The sequence below is a fragment of the Stegostoma tigrinum genome, chromosome 9 (assembly GCF_030684315.1).
Source record: "Stegostoma tigrinum isolate sSteTig4 chromosome 9, sSteTig4.hap1, whole genome shotgun sequence".
Taxonomy (NCBI): domain Eukaryota; kingdom Metazoa; phylum Chordata; class Chondrichthyes; order Orectolobiformes; family Stegostomatidae; genus Stegostoma; species Stegostoma tigrinum.
The window spans coordinates 7,724,474-7,746,072 of NC_081362.1; the positions used below are offsets into that span (position 1 = coordinate 7,724,474).

Genomic DNA, 21,599 nt, shown 5'->3' on the forward strand with positions numbered 1-21,599 from the left:
CTGGGCCAGAGGGTCTGTTTCCAAGCTATACATCACTATGGCTCTATTTCTGAGGAATCAACATTTACTTTAGTTACTCTTTACATTTTTATTTATTTAAGAAGATTTTACTATCTGATTTTATATTTCTTGCTCTCACGCATTGCTGGTTTTTAATATTTTCACAATCTCCTGGGCTGGCATTTATTTTTTGTAACAATGTATGTCTTTTCTATCCATTTCCTTACCTTCCTTCATTATCCGTAGGTCTTTCTCCCACCACTGCATCCCCAAACCAGCCTAGCTTGGCCCCGCCTCCGTAACCTGTTCTTTCTCTCACCTATCCCTTCCTCCCACCTCAAGCCGCACCTCCATTTCCAACCTACTAACCTCATCCCGCCTCATTGACCTGTCCGTCTTCCCTGGACTGACCTATCCCCTCCCTACCTCCCCACCCATACTCTCCTCTCCACCTATCTTCTTTTCTCTCCATCTTCAGTCCGCCTCCCCCACTCTCCCTATTTATCCCAGAACCCTCTCCCCGTCCCCCTCTCTGATGAAGGGTCTAGGCCCGAAATGTCAGCTTTTGTGCTCCTGAGATGCTGCTTGGCCTGCTGTGTTCATCCAGCCTCACACTTTGTTATCTTGGATTCTCCAGCATCAGCAGTTCCCATTATCTCTCTACAATAGCCTGTGCCTGGTTGGTTTTAGAATGTGTTGCTCTCAGAAACTATCGCAAATATAGTCTACAAACTCATCCTCCAGACTAATTTTGCCAATTTGCATAATCAAACCTACACAAAGATTAAATTCTCCCATTAGTACCATGGTATGTTTCTGTAAAATTCCCATGGTTCCTTAATTTATACCCAGGGGGCCTATAAACCACTCCCAGCAGTGATTATTTTGTTTATTGTTTCTTAGCAGTATCCAAACTGGTCCTATGCTGGTTCCTCCAATCCTTTGCCATTTCTTATGACTGAACTAATGTGATCCTTTATTAACAGCATTACCCAACCTCCTTTTTACATCTTTGCGTCCTTCCAAAGAGTAAAATGCCTTTGTATATTTAGCTCCCGGCTGCTGTCACTTTGCAAGCATGTCTCCTTCATGGTTATCTTAATCTATTGACACTGTCAAGTCATTTCCCTTATTATAAGTACATTCAGGTATGAAAAAAGCCTTTAATTTTGTCTTCTTCCTATTGCTCACTGCTCTAACCTTGTTTGATGCACTCATGTTTCCACACTCTTGTGTGCACTGTTACAGATATTTTCTAATTAGCCTGCTCAGAGATGTCACTGTACACCTCTGGTGCAGGTGGGACTTGAACATATGGCTCAAAGGTAGGGACATTACCACTGGGCCACATGTGGCTCCTTACTGTTGTACTCTGGTTATCATTATCTGCATCACTGCCATGCACTAGTGCCTTTCTCCTAAACTTAACAAGTCATCCCTCACTTGAACCTTTCACCCTACTCTCACCAAACATTTTGCTTAAAGTCCCTTCTCTCACTCTAGTCACACAGTTTTCACATACACCAATCCAGTGCAATTCAGATGGTACAGTTCCGTATTTCCTCATGACAGGTTCTAGTATTCCATGAATCAAAATCCTCTTCTCCCATGCCAATCTTTGAGCCACACATTCAACTTTCTGATACTACTTTCCCTACACCAATTTCCTTGTGGATCAGTAGTCACATGCAGATTGTTGTCTATGAAATAACATAATCTCACCTCTGAGGAATGTCATAATATAAACTCCAAGGACTGCATTATTATGAGATTTGAGCGTGCATTTGAGTGAACAATTAAAAGGCTAAATTACAGACAGATTTCCAACAATAAAGTTTAAATCCCAGCAACAGCTTTGCCCGTTTGAAGTATCGTTGGTATATTTCTGATTACTAGTTGGTGAAGGGTGAAACTAGTGCCAATCATTACTCAATTTAGATTTATTCACAGAGAAAAACATTACATTCTCCATATCAACTACCATCACCATATGTCACTAAATGTCTCTTCATGTGTGTTCAAATCACAACCAAACCAATACCTTCTAGATATTTTCCTAATCAAGGCACTCACAGATGTAATTACACACCCCAAGAACTGGTAGGGCTTTGACCCATGCCTCGTGCTCAGAGGTAGGGGCACTACCACTGCTCCACAAGCAGCCTCACCACCTTCTTGCTCTCTATTTTTTAAGTAATCTGTTCAGAGATGTATTACATGTTTTTGGAGCAGGAAGGACTTGAGGCTGGGCCTCCTGATTCAGGGGTGGGGACGCTACTACTGTGTCTCACAAGTCTCCGAACCAATGCTATCCATCATACTACAACATAAATGTAAAATTAACCACAAACGATGTACAACTAACAATACTGCACTCAGGGGACAGATACAAGTCAAACTCCTGTGCAAATGATTCTGTATTTCACCTCATGATCTGGTGCACCCAAATGCAGGACACTGTGCTATATAATGTGTGCAACTCTGGTCTCCCTTCCGTAGGAAGGTTGTTGTGAAACTTGAAAGGGCTCAGAAAGGATTTACAAGGACATTGCCAGAGTTGGCGAATTTGCGCTATAGGGAGAGGCTGAATAGGCTGGGGCTATTTTCCCTGGGGTGTCGGATGCTGAGAGGTTGCCTTATAGAGGTTTATAAAATCATGAGGGGCATGGGTAAGGTGAATAGACAAGGTCTTTGCCCCAGGTGGGGCAGTCCAAAGCTAGAGGGTGTAGGTTTAAGGCGAGAGGGGAACGATTTAAAGGAGACCTAAGGGGTAACTGTTTCATGCAGGGGGTGGTGCGTGTTTGGAATGAGCTTTCAGGAGTAGTGGTGGAGGCTGGTATGATTACAACATGTAAAAGGCATCTGGATGGGTTTGTGAACAGGGAGGGCTTAGAGGGAATGGACCAAATGCCGGCAAATTGGACTAGATCAGTTTAGGATATTTGGTTGGCATGGTCAAGTTGGACAGAAGGGTCGGTCTCCATGCTGTACTTCTCTATGACTATCTCAAGCAATTTATGACTGACAGTGGTGCCCATTTGTAATCAGTATTTGGCTCTTTAAATGCAGAATTGTGGGAGAGGGCAGACTGGATCTTGAATGTGAAATTCAGATATCCACAGGTAGAGTCTGACCCATGCACACTTTAAAATGACCACCGACTTAAATAATCATAAGGAAGGCCCAGGAAAATTTCAGTTTTTACTTAAATTGGCACCAAGTAGTTCCATGAGGAAAATTCTGGCCCAATGCAGTAAAGTTAGAAAGTACCCTGCCCACACTACATCCAAGGATCATACTACTATCAAGTCCTCACCTGCCCCAACACCCTGCTCAATGCAGACCTCAGATAATCTTCCATCCGTCCTGGTGGATGAGCTGCAGTGGGGCACTTGACTAGAAGCAGATTGCTGCAGTGTTTAAAAGTCTAATTTATATGGCAGAACGTTAAGGCACAGAATTGACCAGTTCATTTCACTAAGTCTACACCAGAGGTCTCCTCCAATGTCTATTCAGCTCCCATCACTACATCTTGCAATGTTTTGAGCAATTATTTACTTCACTTCAAAACTGATCAAATTTACTTCAACGGTAGTAGGAACTGCAGATGCTGGAGAATCTGAGATAACAAGGTGTAGAGCTGGATGAACCCAGCAGGCCATGCAGCATCAAAGGAGCAGGAAAGCTGACATTTTTCTGAAGAAGGGTCTAGGCCCGAAACGTCAGCTCTCCTGCTCCTATGATGCTGCTTGGCCTGCTGTGTTCATCCAGCTCCACACTTTGTTATCTCTTACTTCAGCGGTAGTTTGCATTGATGACTCCCTGACTCTAATATTCTCTTACATGCTTTTTGCAAATACACTAAATTTCTGCACTCCCATGAAAATATTATTTTATCTTCACTTCCACATCAGATGACTCAAAGTGCCAACTATTCCCTTGTGAATGTCTCTAGAGGCATTGATACCTCTCCCTTGGGATTGCTCAAGGGAATAAACAAGCAAGCCTTTGCAAATATTAACAAAATCAGACCTGCACGCACATTTATAAAATTTAGTTTCTGTTGAAGTGTTAAAAGTATGCCGGGAATGAAAAGGAATGCTATCGTTTACTGGCCTTTCTTATGCCACTTGCTCTTGTGTATTTAATCCACAGGAATCCTGCAAGCTTCAGAACAGTGCTTTTTCTTAATGGCAATTTACTATTAAAGACCTAAATGTTATTAATACATCTCATCCTTTTGGCACAGATGACAAACTTGATGGAGCAGTGAGCAATATTTTCCATCACTTAATATGTTTCATCGAAATGCAATTTGGGACCATTGACGTTTACTGCTAGAAAACATCATAATAAAATACAGCAAAACAGGTTGATAGCATACAATCACAGATTCCCTACAGTGTGGAAGCAGGCCACTCGGCCCATCGAATCCACACAGACCCTCCAATTCCCCATGGCTAATCCACATGGCCTTCATATCCCTGGACACTGCAGTCAATTTAGTGCAGTCAATCAACCTAATCTGCACATCTTTGGACAGCACAAAATCAAATGGCACATTTTAAGATGATAATTTAAAAACTTAGCGGGCAATTTTGCTCAGATGTTTCAGTCATTAAAACGGCATCCAAGATAGCCAAGGTGGGTCTTACACTGAAAAGGCAATTTAGCTTGTGGTTTGTGAAAACTGGCATCATAATAAAAGAGTTGAAGACTGCATCTGGAATGGTCGCCTGGAGAATCATTGAGGCCTTTTTACCCGCTCCCTCATATGCAAGAAATAGGCTGCATCTTACTTTTCATGGATAACTCTAAAGTAAGGGGATTGGACTTAAATGCTGCAGTAGGTCATTTGGCCCTTCAAGCCTGCTCCACCATTTGACAAGATCATCTCTGATTGCATTGTGATATCAACTCTACCTCCCTACCTCTGAGTCAGTAGGTCCTGGGTTAAAGTCCCATCTGCTCCATAGATGTGCCATAAGATTGCTAGACGGGTGAATATGAATGTATCTTAAAATCTGCAAGTGTCTATATTGGTATCTCCTGCTGAGTTCAACTTTTGTAATCAGCAATTAACATAAAAATTGCATGCTAAAATCAGAATTTCAAGCAGCTATGTCGGATTAGCACCTTTTTTTGTCTGTTCACACTGTTTCACCAAAATAACCCTCCTAAATTAGAAAGTCCCAAAGACCTTTCTCAAAATGATTTTCTGCTTTGAAAACAGGTTTGATTCTCTATTTTCATTATTAGGACTTAAAGCCCTGAGTGCTGGAATAGTTCTAGTGTCCTCTGAACTCTCATGAATGCGTGATTACCACTTACTGAATGCCAATATTGTAAAAAAGGCGAAAAGTGTACTGTCACAGATGAGGTGAACACTGGTATGTGCTTAGTTTCATGCGTAAAAGCAACCCCATTCACTTCTTCAACAATTCAACGTTAAATTTCACCCAACTCTTTTCCCTTTATTCCCTTTGTCAATTTAATGCTACATAAGTCACACCATTTTAATGCACGTGCTGTTGTGGACTAGACCAAAACCCCTTAAAATATATTAAAAAGACAGTCTGGACCCTAACTTTTTCTTCTTTTAAAAGTATATGGCATTGTGTCCTGGATGCAATTCAATTGGTCGAACTACCAGGCTTGAAACAAAACATACTTCATTTGTAATAACAAGGTGTAGAGCTGGATGAACGTAGCAGGCCAAGCAGCATCAGAGGGGCAGGAAGGCTGATGTTTTGGGCCTAGAACCTTCTTCAGATTTTCTGAAGAAGGGTCTAGACCTGAAACATCAGCCTTCCTGCTCCTCTGATGCTGCTTGGCCTGCTGTGTTCATTCATCTCTACACCTTGTTTGGTCAGATTCTCCAGCATCTGCAGTTCCTACTGTCTTTGAAATACTTAATCTGTAGTACAGTTAAAATATAGACAAAATATTTTTTTTTAAAATGACTTAACTGTAACTCTAATGAAATCTTAAGAAAATACCATATATATATTAACTACTACTAATTATCAGTTCCAATACAGTAACATCCCGTAAACACATCCTTGACAAAAGCACATTCACCAAAACAAATTGCCTCACATACAATCCTAGTAGCAAAAAGAGAATCCCAGCTTTTAGCTATAACAGAGAAAGACATAAAAGTTTCACATTCAGCTTCAAGGCCCCAGCACCTACTACTAAAGGCTAAAACTTAAAAAAAATTCTGATTTTGTGGGAACTTGACCCCACCCATTCAGGCTGCTCCTATTGTTCCAACTTTTTAAAAAATTCAAGGCTTTACACGCTATTTATTGACTTTGGCATCTCTGTCTCCATCATTCTTCATAAAGAAAAGAAAAAAATCTACCTCTTAAAGCCACAGTATTATCACAATACTTTTACATTCATTTGCATACCAAGATCCATCAGCCACAACATATCACATTTTCTTAATTGCTCAAAATTCTTTTCAATACAGTTGATTTAGCTCAACCCCATCTTCAGATCACTTAGCTCAACGTCACAACTAATCTTATGTTATTGCAAAGCAAGCACCTCCTACGTAATTTTCATGAACAGCAAAATAAAGTCTGGAACAGCTCTGACGAATCCACCTGGAGGGTTCCCATTGATTGCCATCTTTTGTACTTGCTAATTATTTTCTGCCTTTTCAATCTCTTTCCTCTTGGCCTCTGCTGAAGGCATAGCCTCCTTCTGTGGTAACACTTTGAACTTGTGCCAACATCTTGCCCAAGGGTGTTGTTGTTCATGCGAAAGCCTAGTGAATGTTGGCAGTCTATTGAACCATGAAGGATATCACAGCCTGATAATCTCTTTGCAATCACACAACACACCCACCTCTTGCTAGGTTCACCGAATGGTGGTAAATAACCTAGGCCGTATCTGATTTGCCTATTGCTAACCCAGGGATCTGTCATAACAAAATAAAGAGCTGCGGATGTTGGAGATCTGAAACAAAAGCAGAACTTGCTGGAGAAGCTCAGCAGGTCTGACAGCATCTGTAGAGAGAGAGAAACAGAGTTAACATTTTAAGTCTAGCATGAAACTTCTTCAGAACTGAAGAAGAGAAGAATAGGTTCAAAATTTAACTTCATTTTCTCTCCACAGGCCTGCTGAGTTTCTCCAGTTTTCATTCATGTTTGCTTCAGAGGCCTGCCAGTCATGAAATCCCTATCACTCAGAAGGCTTATTTAGATAAATTATATAGACCAGGCCCTATATAAAGACTCAAATAAAAGCAAAAGACTGTGGATGGTGAACATCTGAAATTAAACTGAAAGTGCTGGAGAAACACAGCAAGTCTGACAGCATCTGTGAGAGAGAAACAGAGCTAATGTTTTGAGTCTAGTATGACATTTGTTCACACTGAAAGGAGATAGACATCGGAAGTTTTTACACTGCTGACAGAGGGGTGGTGGAGCAAGTGGAAGAGGCCATGAGGGTGCCCAGAGCTAAAGACAGTGGAACTGATAATGGTTTCCCAAATATTTTCTGTATTGATGGTAATGAGGTCAGCCAGGTAGACCTCATAGAATCTGAGTCCCCTGATTGGGGCTGTTAACCTGGTCCAATCAGGGAGCCCTGGCTGACAGATATGAACAGGAATGTCAGGGTTTTTGCTCAATCTGAAAGCTAGCTCTGAGGGGAAGCAGAATCAATGTCAAGGGCTTTCTACATGTAAATAGAGGTGACTCGGTGACAGTATACCAGCCTCTGTGGAATTATTTCACTTCCTGCTTTTTTTAGGCCTTCCATGGGGGTGCCATGACAGCACAATGGTTAGCCCTGCTGCCTCTCAGCACCAGGGATCTGAGTTCAATTCCACCCTCGGGTGACTGTCTCTGTGTGGAGTTTGCACCTTCTCCCCGTGTCTGCGTGGATTTCCTCCGGGTGCTCCGGTTTCCTCCCACAGTCCAAAGACATGCAGGTTAGGTGGATTGGCCATGCTAAATTCCCTGTAGTGTTCAGGGATGTGCAGATTCAGTTGGTTATAGGGGGATGAGTTTGGGTGGGATGCTCTGAGGGTCAGTGCAGACTTGTTGGGCCAAAGAGTCTGTTTCCACACTGTAGGGATTCTATAAGGCCTGACATGGCTCAGTTACTCATTCCAGAGGATTTCTGAGTCTATGGTAAGTCCAGCTTCTATTACTGGTGAAGTGTTCAATGGCAATTAAGTAAAATGCATTTTTACCTTTGTCAGCAACTCCTGAACTTGAGGCCCCACCAGCAAGAATGACAATAGTGGAAGGTTTGTGGCAAAGTTATCACTTCCATAATCCCCTCCCAGTTACACATTAGCCTGACTTGGTCTTCATCTTGCTGGATTAACCTCTTAGAAAACCCTACCTAACAGCACTGTTGGAGCACATTGACCACATGGCTTCTAGAAGAAAGTCTAGAATGAGAGGTGACCTTATTGAACCACACAAGATTCTCAGAGGTGGATGTGGAAATGTTGTTTCTCCTTATGGGAGAACCTAGAACCTGTTGGCTGTAATCTCAGAATAAAAGGTTGCAAGTTTAAGACAGATAGGAGGAGGAATTTCTTCTCTCAAAGGGTAGTGAAACTATCGAATTCTTTACCTCAGAGGTCTGCTGAAGCTGAATCATTAAGATCATTCAAATCTGATATGGACAGATTTGTAATCAGCAAGGGAATCAAGGGCTAGAGGGAAAAGGCAGAAAAGTGGAGTTGAGGATTATCAGATCAGCCACAATCTCATTGAATGATGGAACAAACTTGATAGGTTGAATGGCTTACTTCTGCCTCTGTGTCTTTAAATCTTCTGAAATTTCCAGAGTGGTAAGGAATAAGCTTCAATCTAGCCAGCATCACCCACATCCTGAGAATGATTTTTAAAAAAGTCTCACTTCATCTCAGAATATTTTAGGTAACTTGGTAACCTGCAGTATTTAGTATTCCTCTAACAGAAAATAGGAACAGGAGCAGGCCACTCGACCCTTCAAGCCTGCTCTGCCATTCAATGTGATCATGACTGCTAACCCTATGCAATACCCTTTTCCTGCTTTCTCCCCACGTCCTTTGATCCCTTTAGGCCCAAGAACTATATTAAATTCCTCCTGAAAAGCATTCAATGTTTTGGCCCCAACTGCTTTCTGTGACAAATTTATTTTGTTCATTTTTTAAAATTTGTTTATTTAGGGCATCTAAAAACATTACATGGTACCTTTCAAAGATCACTCCTCATTTTATTAAGGATTCACAGGTGTAAACTATTCAATTCATGTGCCGCGTAGACATTTAAGAACACATTTTCCAGCCTCGGGAATAAGGCAAAGGCCACATCATTAACTCATTTTGGAGAAATATATTTATCCCATTTTGTAAAGACAAAAAATATCACACACACAGCTGCCTCAAAATATTTGACACATTCTTGCTGAAACCATTCACAGCCTTTAAAAGATCACAAGGCATACATAAGATGAAGACAGCTCAAAGAGCTAGCACCTCTCATGGTGGCTACTTGCACCCATGTCTCCCTCCAGCTGCTTTCTGCAAATGAACTCACCACCCTAGAGTCATCCTTTCTCCCTATGGAAACCTATTGTAGCTATTCAACATTTTCACTCTCTGTACCACATGATATCTGTCCTAAATGATACCTTCAGATCTCTGAACCCATAACCTCTTGTCAAACAGCCTGGTCCAGCTCCAATTATCGGTTCAGATTTCCTTCCTACTTCCTATTCAGGCTTTTGTCTAATAAGGTGCCCTCTCTGACATGTCTTCTAAAGGGAACAAAGCAAAGTGCGCCCTTTACAAGGTATATAAAACATTTAATAGGATACAGAAAGCAAACCTGAAACAATAGCTTAACAATTCACTCTTTCATTTGAATCCAGCTGGCTTACAAATATAACCCTGTATTTAATTGGCTATCTTTATTATCACCACAAGCTGATTAAACATGATGAGCTAGGAGCCAATTTACATGACCAGGTCCCTTTCAACAGCTGCCTTGACAGGTTCTAGCCCATGTGGAGTGTACAGGTGCTTCCTGTATTTAGCCTTGCAATTGCCCATAGCAATTTTAAATGGGGCCCAGGAAGCAAGGCCTGTCAAGATCACTTTCAGTGATGGAAACAACAAATGTTAGAGATCAGCAGGTAAGGCAGCATCCACGGAGATAGAGCAAGCTTACATTTTGAGTCTAGATGACTCTTCTTCCCCACAGACAAATCCATTCACCTCACCATCCCTCAATCCGGCCCACCTTGTGACTTTGAGCGCCTTACACAGAGATGGTGATATTGGTCCCTTTCGTAGCATTACTGTAACCAACTGAAACGCTGGTTTGATGTAAAATCATCAATAAGTGACAGGAATGTTGATTTTCCAAAGTGACAGCTGGCCTGTTAGCACACAAACAGATGAGGCTCCTGAGAATCTGTGGAGGCGGTTCTCACCCTCCAAGTAACTGTATGGCTCTTTATCAATTTCTTTAAAGGAACATGCCAGTGAACAAATAGTCACTGCCTATCCCTCAACTTTGAAAAAGATACTGAATCAACTATCAAGACTATTTAAATTGTATTGAGATACCGAAGAGTGGAACATGACGTGCGGAGAAATGTTTATTTTATGTTGCTCTTTCTGTCATAATCTTTTTGCTCTCAGGCTGCATGCTTAAGAAATAGCTCTCTTAGACTTGAAATTCATGCATCCTCCAGCTTAGAAGGTCCCATATTTTCAATGCATATTCATGATCTTCAATAAGGGAAGTAAATGTAAAATTTACAGATGACACAGAGCTGGGTGGGAGGATGAACTACGAGGAGGATGCAGAGATGCTTCAGTGTGATTTGGCTAAGTTGACCGAGTGGGCAAATACATGGCAGATGAAGCATAATGTAGATAAATGAGAGGCTATCCACTTTGGGTGGCAAAAGTAGGAAGGCAAATTATCATCTGAATGGTGATAGATTGGGAAAGTGAGAGGTGCAATGAGAGCTGAATGTATCAGAGCTGAAAGTACACATGCAGTTGCAGCAAATGACGAAGAAAGCAAATGGTATATTGGCCTTCATAGCGAGAGGATTCAAGTACAGGAGCAGAGATGTCTAGTTGCAATTGTACAGGGCCTAGGTGAGACCACACCCAGAGTACTGCATGCAGTTTTGGTCTCCTTGTCTGAAGAGGGATGTTCTGGCTATTGACGGAGTGCAACAAACTTTTACAAGATTAATTCTTGGCAGGGCTGATGTGTGAAGAGAGATTAGATCCAGTTAAGACTATATTCATTGTATTTCTCATAGAAACCTGTAACATTCTAAGAAGATTAGACAGGATAAATGCAGGAAAGATGTTCACTGACTGGGGTGTCCAGGACTATTTAGGATTAAGATGAGAAGAAATTTCTTTGCCTAGAGAATGGTGAGCCTGCAGAATTCTCTGGCTCAGAAAGTGGTGAGGCTAAAACATTGAATGTTTTCAAGAATGCATTTGATATAGGTCCTAAGGATCAAAGGTTACAGGGAAGAAAGCAGGAACAGGATATTGATTTGGACTGGCTATGGTGGAGTAGGCTTGAATGGTCGACTCCGGCTTCTATTTTAACCTTGTGGGTTGTGACACCAAGCGAGAAGAAGCTCACAGTCTCATAAATGGAGATGTTGGACCAAAGAGAACTGTTCAACATACAATCACAAATTGCAGGAGGATTGAGACTGCTCTCAGCCTGAGTTCTTCCCCCTTTGCTTTCTAAATCCTCCACTGCCTCAGCTCTCCTTTTCTCCTTGTAGTGTCCAGGAACCTTCATGATCTTTGCACTGATTAACTCTGCCCTATTGCGCATTCCAAATCAGAAAAAAAACTCAGCCATCGGCCCTTGTGCCTTCCGTGCCTGTCACCAAATTCTAGGATTCTGTCTCTATCATTCTACTTCTCAACCCCTCTTTCCTCCTTTAAAGCACTTCTTAAAACCCTCCCCTTTCATTCAGCTCACGGTCATCCGACCTAATATCACCCCCCACATGGCTCAGTGTCATGATTTGCTTCACAATATACCTGTGAAACGCCTGGGGACGAGTCATGAACTTAAAAGTGTTAAATCTAACTTGTTGTCGAAAGTGCTGGAGTTACACTTTCTGAAATTTTTGAGCTTTGGGGGCTGCCAGATATGGAACACAGGCATGTAGCTACTGTCATTAACTATGCAAATGAGTAACCGATGATTGTGACTTAAATCATGGTAAAACAGCCCTAAAAAAAGATAATTTTCCATTGTTTTCCCCCTAGTTAAATTGCTTGAAGGAATATCAGGCTGGTTTCTTTGCAAGCATGTACTTAGAGTGAGCTGATATTCTGTCACTTGCCACACCCAGACAATCTGTTCAGGAAACTTTTCTCAGTACATGAGGTTTTTAATTTTAGCTACAAAATATTTGACAGCGCTAACAAATAGCCTATTTGCTATCTTGAACATAATAGGAAAATAGGCATTGGTTTCTTTACTAACGTCAGATTGAGGGAACAGCTCTATTTCAACAACTGATTACCCTTTGACAATGGTAAATTAAACCAGAGACAGAGAGATGTCAGAGAGGGCAGGATGTATCTAAAAAGGATGGCTCCAAATCAATGAGGGCTGTTGCTCGTCTGGCTGACAGTCACTCACAGTGTCAACGTCTGATGAGTTTGGAGTCACAGAATTGAACACCCGACTTTCTAAATAAGACATTTTAATGTCAGGGTGTGATCACATTAATAACATGCCACCTCTTCCTCATGCACACTATCATTTTTATATCAACTTGCAGTTCAAAGGAAATCAAGGGTGGCAATCTGAAGCCATTGGTGGCAATTAAGCTTCACCCAAGCGTAAGTCAGCTTCCATTGCTTGGCTGAAACCTAATTTCCTAGCAAAGATACAGATACTATCGTTATTCTGGATCTCAGGGCTGCTGTTACATGACACAGAGAATGGGGGTGCACCGGCAGTGGTTTAACCTGAGGGTCACTGCACTTCAAGCAAGGGGAGAGGATGAGAAGGAAGAGTCCGTCATGTGAATCTTAGATGGTGCAGGAATTAAACCGATACTCCTGGCATCGAATTGCCATACGAACCAGCCATGCAGCCAACTGAACTAACTGACGCCTTCCCCCCCAATACCCCACCACAAGGTAGAGCACTGCACAGATCTGTACTTTGGTTGTCAACCCTTTAGCATTGTCTTGGAGTCTCCAGAAATTAAGGGCTGATTACCAGGATATTGCCCAGAGCAATCCCAGGAAAAATCAGTAGAAGTCAAAGCTCATTGAGTTTTTATAATGTCTTTGAGCCTCTGGCCTGCTGTACATTAAAAAAAAACAGCAGAGAAGGTGATACGGTGGTAACATCACGAGTAGTCAAGAGACCCAGACTAATGCCCTGGGGGCATGGGTTCAGTATGTTTGCTGGATAACAAGATGAGGAGCTGGACGAACACAGCAAGCCAAGCAGCATCAGAGCAGTAGGAAAGCTGATGTTTTGGGCCTAGACCCTTCTTCAGAAATTCAATATGTTTGCTGGTGTATTTTGTAATCAATTTGCATATCTGAAGTGCAAGCCAGTTTCAGTAATGGGGACTGTGACAAACTGTTATTGACTGTTATTTAAAAATACCTTCTTATTCACTAATGTCCTTCAGGAAAAGAAATCTGCTAGTCTTAATCTGTCTGGACGGACGTGACTCCAGACCAACAGTGATGTGGTTAAATTGCCCTCTGAAATAGCCCTGAATAAAATTGCTAAGGAGGCCAGATAACATAATACATGGGATGAGCAGGCAAATTTGTCTCTGAAATTCCCTCTTCATTCAGAAAACTTCACCTACAAGGCTAAGTACTCGTGGAACAGTCATGCCAAGAAGAGAATGGAAGGAAAGGGTGAGAAGTTGTTTCTTCAATGACTGACAGATGTCTCAATGCTGATAGTGAACCAATATGCAATGGAAGTGCGTCAGTGATGACCACACCAGGCTGTGGAAGGCAGGAGATGGCTTTTTATGTGTAGAAATGTCAGTTATTTTCTAAAAGAAATTGTTTACTTCAACATGGCATCTTGTGCCAATTTAGTTACTGTGTCATCCAGAAAATTAATGCTTTCTTTGTACGTTCTGGCTTTAAGTTTAATGAAGTTGATAATTATGGAAGATATTCATGAACTATTCTAACTCTGCTTCCGTGTGAATCCAATACAAACATAGAACATAATTTTATACGCGACTGTATTAACTAATAAAGGGGCCAGTAAGCATTAGGGTTCTGGAAGACCCAAAAAAGGCTCTAAAAATCAAAAAGTATCTCTTAAAAGATCCTAAAACATACACACTATGCTGGAACCTGCCACATAAGCCAAGGCGATGTAAGTAGACAGCACATCACCATCTTCTAAAGGGCAATTAGGGATTGGCACTAAATGCTGACCTTGCCAATGACACTTAAATCCCATTGAAAAAAACTAGAATCACAGAATCCGTACAGTGTGGAAGCAGGCCATTCAACCAACTGAGTCCACATCAACCATCCAAAGAGCATCCCACCCAGGCTCACTCTCCTACCTTACCCTGTAACCAAATATTTCCCATGGCTAATTCACTTATCCTGCTCATCCCTGGATATTGTTGGAAGTTTAGCATGGCCAATCTACACTAACCTGCACATCTTTGGACTATAGGAGGAAACCAGAGCACCCGGAGGAAACCCATGCAGACATGGGGAGAATGTGCAAATTCCACACAGACAGCCACCTGAGGCTGGAATTGAACCCAGGCCCCTTGTGTTGTGAGGCAGCAGTGCTAGCCACTGAGACACCATGCCACCCCTAGAGATGGGACAAACATTCAGAAGCAGTGAGGAGTTAATTAATTCCGGTAGATTCTCAATTTTCTGGGAATCCCAAGGCATTGTTCATTCAAGCTCCAGTTGTGTTTGCCTAGGCAGAATTTTACCACCAGTTTGAACAGAGCAGAATGGGATGCACTTGTTAATGGAGGCTTCAACCCCTCAAGAGGGTGCAGGAAATACAATACCTACCCTACAGTGTCAACATATCCTCTGCCCCTCCCTAACCCCCAGAAGGATTCCTTTTCCCACCCGTGGCTCCTTGACTCTGGCTAGTAACTCACCTTCTGACTCCCCAAAGCCTGTCCACCATCTCCAAGGCACAAGTCAGGGGTGTGATAGAATTCTCTCCACTTGCCTGGATGGGGGCAGCTCCAGCAACACTCAAGAAGCCTGACATCATCCAGAAACAAAGCAGCCCACTTGATTAGCACCACAATCACAAGCATCCTCTCCCTCCTCCGCTGATCCCCTGTAGCGGCAGTGCGCACTATCTACAAGATACAGTGCCGAAATTCACCATAGATCCTTAGACACCTTTTAAGCCCACGACCGGTTCCATCCAGGAGGACAAGGGCAACAGATATATGGGAACACCAGCCCCTGCAAATTCTCCTCCAAGCCACTCTCCATCCTGGCTTGGAAATATTTCACCGTTCCTTCAGTGTCACTGGATCAAAATCCTGAAACTGCCTCCCTGAGGGCATTGTTGGTCAACCTACTGCACATGGGTTTAAGAAGGCAGCTACCACAACTTGTCAAGGGTAACTAGGGACAGGCAATAAATGCTGGTCCTCGCCAGCAACACCCACATACCACAACTGAATAAAAAAAATTACTTTCTCCAAATCACCTCCTCAGCAGCATCTACTTTTCACTGGGGCAGTTGCTGAGGCTACAGACCAATACAAGAGGCCTGCAGTCCTCATTAATTGGATAATTAATTGTCCTCCTATCCAAGTAATTGGACTGTTAAGTAACCACTTTTCACCTCAATGTCCGGGTCATGAAGTCTGTAATGAAGTAAAGGTCTTTGCGCAGATGGCAAATTGCAAGCTTCACTCCTCCTTACCCCAGTTGCATCTGTAGTATTAGGACAGCAGGAAGAATTTGATTTGAAACAAAGCCTGCATTATCCCAGACAGAATTTTGCCTTCACTGCCAGTACATTTTCTTTTTATTGAGTCCTTGCAGAATTTAATCTGGCTGCTCAATTCCCTCACAGGGATTTTTAATGTTATTCCTGTGGTTACATCTAATCAAGAGGTAGGTGGTTCGATCAGTTTGGAAAGGATTTGCCTCCATTTTTGTTAATGTCTCTTTGTATATCAAGCTGCAGGGACATAAAAATCTGCATGTTTTCCACATTAAACACAGGGGGATTTTACAGTAACATTGAATGTAATAGCTGCTATTTTCAGAAACTGGAGAAAGGACCTTCTCTTGGGGAGAGCAAGCTTGTTCCATTATCTGGGTATTGAGGTAAGGACAGTGAATTCTAACATAATAACAAAACAAAACAAAAATAACAAAGTGTGAATAAGAGCAAAATACTTCATCACTTCACAAACTCAGCAGTCAGATCATTTATTACTTCTTTTGGAATAAATAGAACTTTCTGTAAGTAGTTTACAGAAAGCAGAAAATGATGGAAACACTTAGCAAGTCATATTACATTTTCAGATAGGAAAATGTAGAAATGTAGAAAATAAACAAAAAAAAAACAGAAGTTAGCCATTCGGCCCTTTCAGCAGTTCTGACTTTCATCATGATCATGACTGATCATCCAACTCAATAGACTGTTCCTGCCTTTCCCTCCATCCTTTAATCCCTTTAGCCCCAAATGCTATATCCAATACTTTCTTGAAACCATACAATGTTTTAACCTCAGTCATCCCAAGCGATGGCAAATTCCATAGGGTTACCACTCTCTGAGTGAATAAATTTCTCCTCAACTCAGTCCCAAATGGTTTATCCCCTATCTTTAGATGGTGACACATAGTCTTGACTCCCTTAGTCATTGAGAACACCCTTCAGAGTTAAAATTTCAAGTCAATGATGAGTCATCAAAATTTCCTTTCACTGACCTGGATGATGAGACAAGATGCCCCTCTATGGGCTACTGAACTCAAGCCTCCAGCTCAAGTGGGCAATCAGAAGTGCAGGGTAGACAAAAATTATACCCTGATGGTGGGTGCTCCACAACCCAATGTGAAGAAATTCAAGGGGACACGATTGGCTCTGAATGACAGCATTCCTCAGGGTAAAACCTTTCTTGTTGTCCTGTTAGAGATAACAGGAACTGCAGATGCTGGAGAATCCAAGACAACAAAATGTGAGGCTGGATGAACACAGCAGGCCAAGCAGCATCTCAGGAGCACAAAAGCTGACGTTTCGGGCCTGGACCCTTCATCAGAGAGGGGGATGGGGTAAGGGTCTGGAATAAATAGGGAGAGAGGGGGAGGCAGACCAAAGATGGAGAGTAAAGAAGATAGGTGGAGAGAGTATAGGTGGGGAGGTAGGGAGGGGATAGGTCAGTCCAGGGAAGACGGACAGGTCAAGGAGGTGGGATGTTGTCCTGTTATACATGTTTTATAATCAGCTGGTTCAGAGATGGTGCACCTTTTGCAGCAGGTGGGATGTGAACCTGGGCTGGCCTGGCTCAGGAATAGGCACACTACCACCGTGCCACAAGAATCCCTTCACTGCCCCTTGCAGATATTTTCTGATGACCCTGTTCAGACGTGTAACAGCACACTTCTGTAGCTGGTAGGACTTGAGTTTGACCTCCTGGCTCAGGGGCAGGGATCCTACAAATGCTACTTGTTATATTGGAGAGACATGGGTGAGGCCTCTAGCTGAGTATTAATTGCCCACTCAAAGACCTCCACCAGGCTGTAGGCAACTTTCCCCATCACCTGTAAATTGTAGAAGGTGGGTTGGAGATAGGTGTTCCACTGGCATAATCTATTAATTACTGGTATACCTTCTTGTGTTCCCCACGTGGAGAATGGGAACTTTTCTGCCACTTTCTCCCGCAAACTTGTCAATTAGGAGTCCCTCCAGCTTGAAATAGTTTGATAATTAATACAGTAAAACTCCCCAAAATTGCTACAGTTGTACCTGCAGGATGTGGACTGCAGCAGTTCAAGAAGACAGCTCACCACCACCTTCTGAAGTTCGATAACAAATGGGCAACAAATATTGGCCCTGCCGGCAATGCCTTTGTCCCATTATAAAAAAATGTTCTGGTGCATTTTATAAGGAGAGCACACTGCTGAATCTTTGGAAAGATAGGTTTTGAAAGCTGGGAGAAATGAACATAAAAGAACATTAAAAATATGAGCTGGAGTAGGCCATTCAGCCTCTCAAGCCTGCCCTGCCATTCAATATATTCATGGTCACCTATCCCAGTAACCCTGATAGGTCTTAGCAATCAAAAATTGGTCTAACTCAGCCTTGAAAATAATCAACAACCTAATCTTCATTCTCTGAGGTAGAGACTAACAGTCCTGGGGAAGAAGAAATTCCTCCTAATCTCCATCTTAAATGAGAGGCCCCTATTCTGAAACCCCTAGCTCCCCCAGCTCTAGATTTGAGCACTGACCTGTTGAGTACTTTCGGGATCTTCTACATTCAATGAGATCATCTCCCATTCTAAACCCCAAACAGTAAAGACACAAGCTACTCAACTTCTATACATCAAGCAATCCTTTCATTCAGGAACCAGTCAGGAATAAACTGAGTTGGCCGCCAGCACCTACATGCAGTGCCATGCCTGTGGTGATTGTAACAAGGTCAACCAAATGGACCTCATAGAATAGGAGTTCCCTGACTGTGTCTGTTAACTTGGTCCAATCAGGGAGCCCTGGCTGGGCAGATACAAACATGAGTGTCTGAGGTTCTGTTCACTCAGAGAGCTGGGTCAGTGTCAAGGACACTCCATGTGCATATAAAGGGTGACTTAGGTGATGGGATACCAGCCTCAATGGAGTTATGGATCTCTGGGGGGCATGGTGGCTCACTGCTGCGTCACAGGGCCTGGGACCTGGGTTGAATTCCACCCTCGGGTGACAGTGGGGAGTTTGCACATTCTCCCCATGTCTGCGTAGGTACCCTCTGGGTGCTCCGGTTTCTTCCAACAGTTCTGGGATATGCAGTTGAGGGTGGATTGGCTATGCTGAATAGAACATAGTGTTCAGAGTTGTGCAAGTGAGGTGTATTAACCGTTGGAAACGCAGGATTACAGGGATGAGGTGGGTCTGAGTAGAATGGCCTTCAGAGGGTTGGTGTAGACTTGATGGGCTGAATGGCCTGCTTCCACACGGTAGGGATTCTATGAACTGCAGGAAGCTCTGCTCCACCCATGTTAGTGAAACATGGTTATGGGGAAAGCACAAGAAAGCAGATATGAAGAGTGTCGAATCAGCCACGACCCCATTGAATGGTGCAGCAGTTTTGATGGTCAAACAGCCTACTCCTCTCCCTATTTCTTAAGGTCTTACATGGCCGCGCAGGTGAACATATGCAATTTGGGCAGGCTTTCACATTTACAATAGTTTTGTGAAGATGTAGTGATCTTCATTCGCAGTACTTTTCCGATCCTTTAGCTGTAAAGAGGCTGTCCCGTGCTATTAATAGTTGATTATCTGACCATGGAGCTGGCTCATATCTTATGTAATGCATGGCAGATATACTTGCACTGTCCTTTAAGAATTTTAACATTATATCAGAGCGCAGTTGGCAGATCTATTTTCAGAGTTTCCTCAGAGCTAGTGATGAACTTAACTGAAATGTTTCTGTATTATTGCTGACTTGCGCCTGCTGGCCTTCCTTTAGAGGAACATTTGCAGACAGCAGTGATCATTATTTCCTGTAAGGTCATTTTACATCACTGCTAATGATAGGCATGTAAGGCTCTTCCCTAACAACTAGTTAGCTCCATTCTAAGGATATGTACACTTTGCCTAAATCAAAAGAATTAGTTGTCTGATACTATATATACTCTGTGATTATTCAGATAGACACATCTAGCTTACTATTAGACTGATTAATTAAATAATTTGAGAGTGCCTCCAACTTTAAAACCATCTTAAATAAAGTGTGCAAGATTCAAGATTTGGCAACATCTTCAGACAGAGAAACAAAATTAACTGTTCAAATGATTTGTGCTCTAAAGAATAGTCATAACAGGCTCAAAATGTTAAATCTGTTCCTCTCTCCATAGATGCTGCCAGACCTGCAGCATTTCTTTTGTTCCTTTCAGATCTTCAGCATTTTGTTTTTATTCGAAGATACAAAATTTGTATTTTATTAAGATAAATATGAACAACTCTCTCCTTTAAAGATTGACACAAAATATACTTGTGCATCACTGTAGGCAGACTATAGCTACTCAGGTGGCTGAGCCTATTTTTATTCATCAATTCATTTTCATACTCACATCATCATAAGTGATTTGAACAAGCTCATTTGAATGAATGTTCTGACATTATGTGTCCCCCCATTTTGGAGTTTGCCTGATTTCAGTGTCAATTTGACTGGGAAATCTCCCTCAAAGGGGAGATTCAGCAGCTCCCCAGCAAAACCTCCGTACCTGCTCTTTGATAGAAGCCAATCATTTACCTTGTGATGTGCAGGAATTCTTTCTGCAGGACCTTATGCAAGACCTCAGTGATGTCAGGATCAAGGGATATGGGGATATGAAATGAAACAGTGTACTGAGTTGGGCGGTGATCACCCATGATCATATTGAAGGGCACAGCTTCCTCATAGAACCAAATGGCCTACTTGCTCTCCTATTCTTTCATGTTTCTATGATTTTATTGTGATAAATTGTTAGATGGTCTGCCCATTGTAGGTAGCTGCCTGCCTCCTCGAGCTGCTCGCTCCAATCGGTTCTCAGCTGCGGAGCCTACAAGTGGGAATAGAAGGTGTCTCCGTAATGAGCCACCGGCACAAAGAAATTCTGGGTGAGGAAGGGTCAGCCCGCCCTGGCAATGTAAGAGATTAATCCTCCGCTGATTACATCGAGACAATAGGGCAACTATGACCCAGTGGAAGTAGTAGATTCGGTTACAGTTATAACATTTAAAAGACATTTAGTAAGTACATGAATAGGAAATGTTTGGAGTGATATGGGCCAGGCACCAGGCAGCTGGAATTAGTTTAGTTTGGGATTATGGTTGGCATGGTCATGCTGGACCGAAGGGTCTATTTTCATGCTGTCTGACTTCATGTCACTAATAGATTTACCAGAATACTGTAATAAGAGTGTTCCATTGGTGCAGTAATAGTGTTCCCACCCCTGAGCCCAGAGGCCCAGTTACAAGTCCTGCCTGCTCCAGTGGTGTGTAATAGTATCTCTGAAGAGACTGATTAAAAAATATCTACAATAAAGTGGGACAGCATGTGTGTTGAGAGGAAGTAATGGTATGTAACATTGCATTCTATAAATAAACAAGCTATCAAGAAAGGATTTGTGACTAGTTTCATACTTTAACCATCTGGCCTGGGATCCATTTATCATCACTGAGTGACAGAACATACTCATGGGGCTGAACCTTCTCCTTCTAAGTCCCTAAGGATTGCTGTAAATAGTGGTGTTACTGAAAGTGGGATGAAAAAAGAATAGAATTTACAGGGTCAATTTTGTTCCTTCAGGATTGAGTATAGTTAGAGCCTTACAAGAAACATCTGCATTCCAGATTCCTCGACGAGAACATAAACC

The 21,599-nt window shown here is 42.3% G+C and overlaps 1 protein-coding gene across 2 annotated transcripts in view; it reads right to left on the bottom strand.

The window, feature by feature from the left end:
* Positions 1-21,599, bottom strand: part of LOC125455066 (synaptosomal-associated protein 25) — a 131,475-nt gene that overhangs the window by 31,344 nt on the left and 78,532 nt on the right. The window lies entirely within an intron of this gene.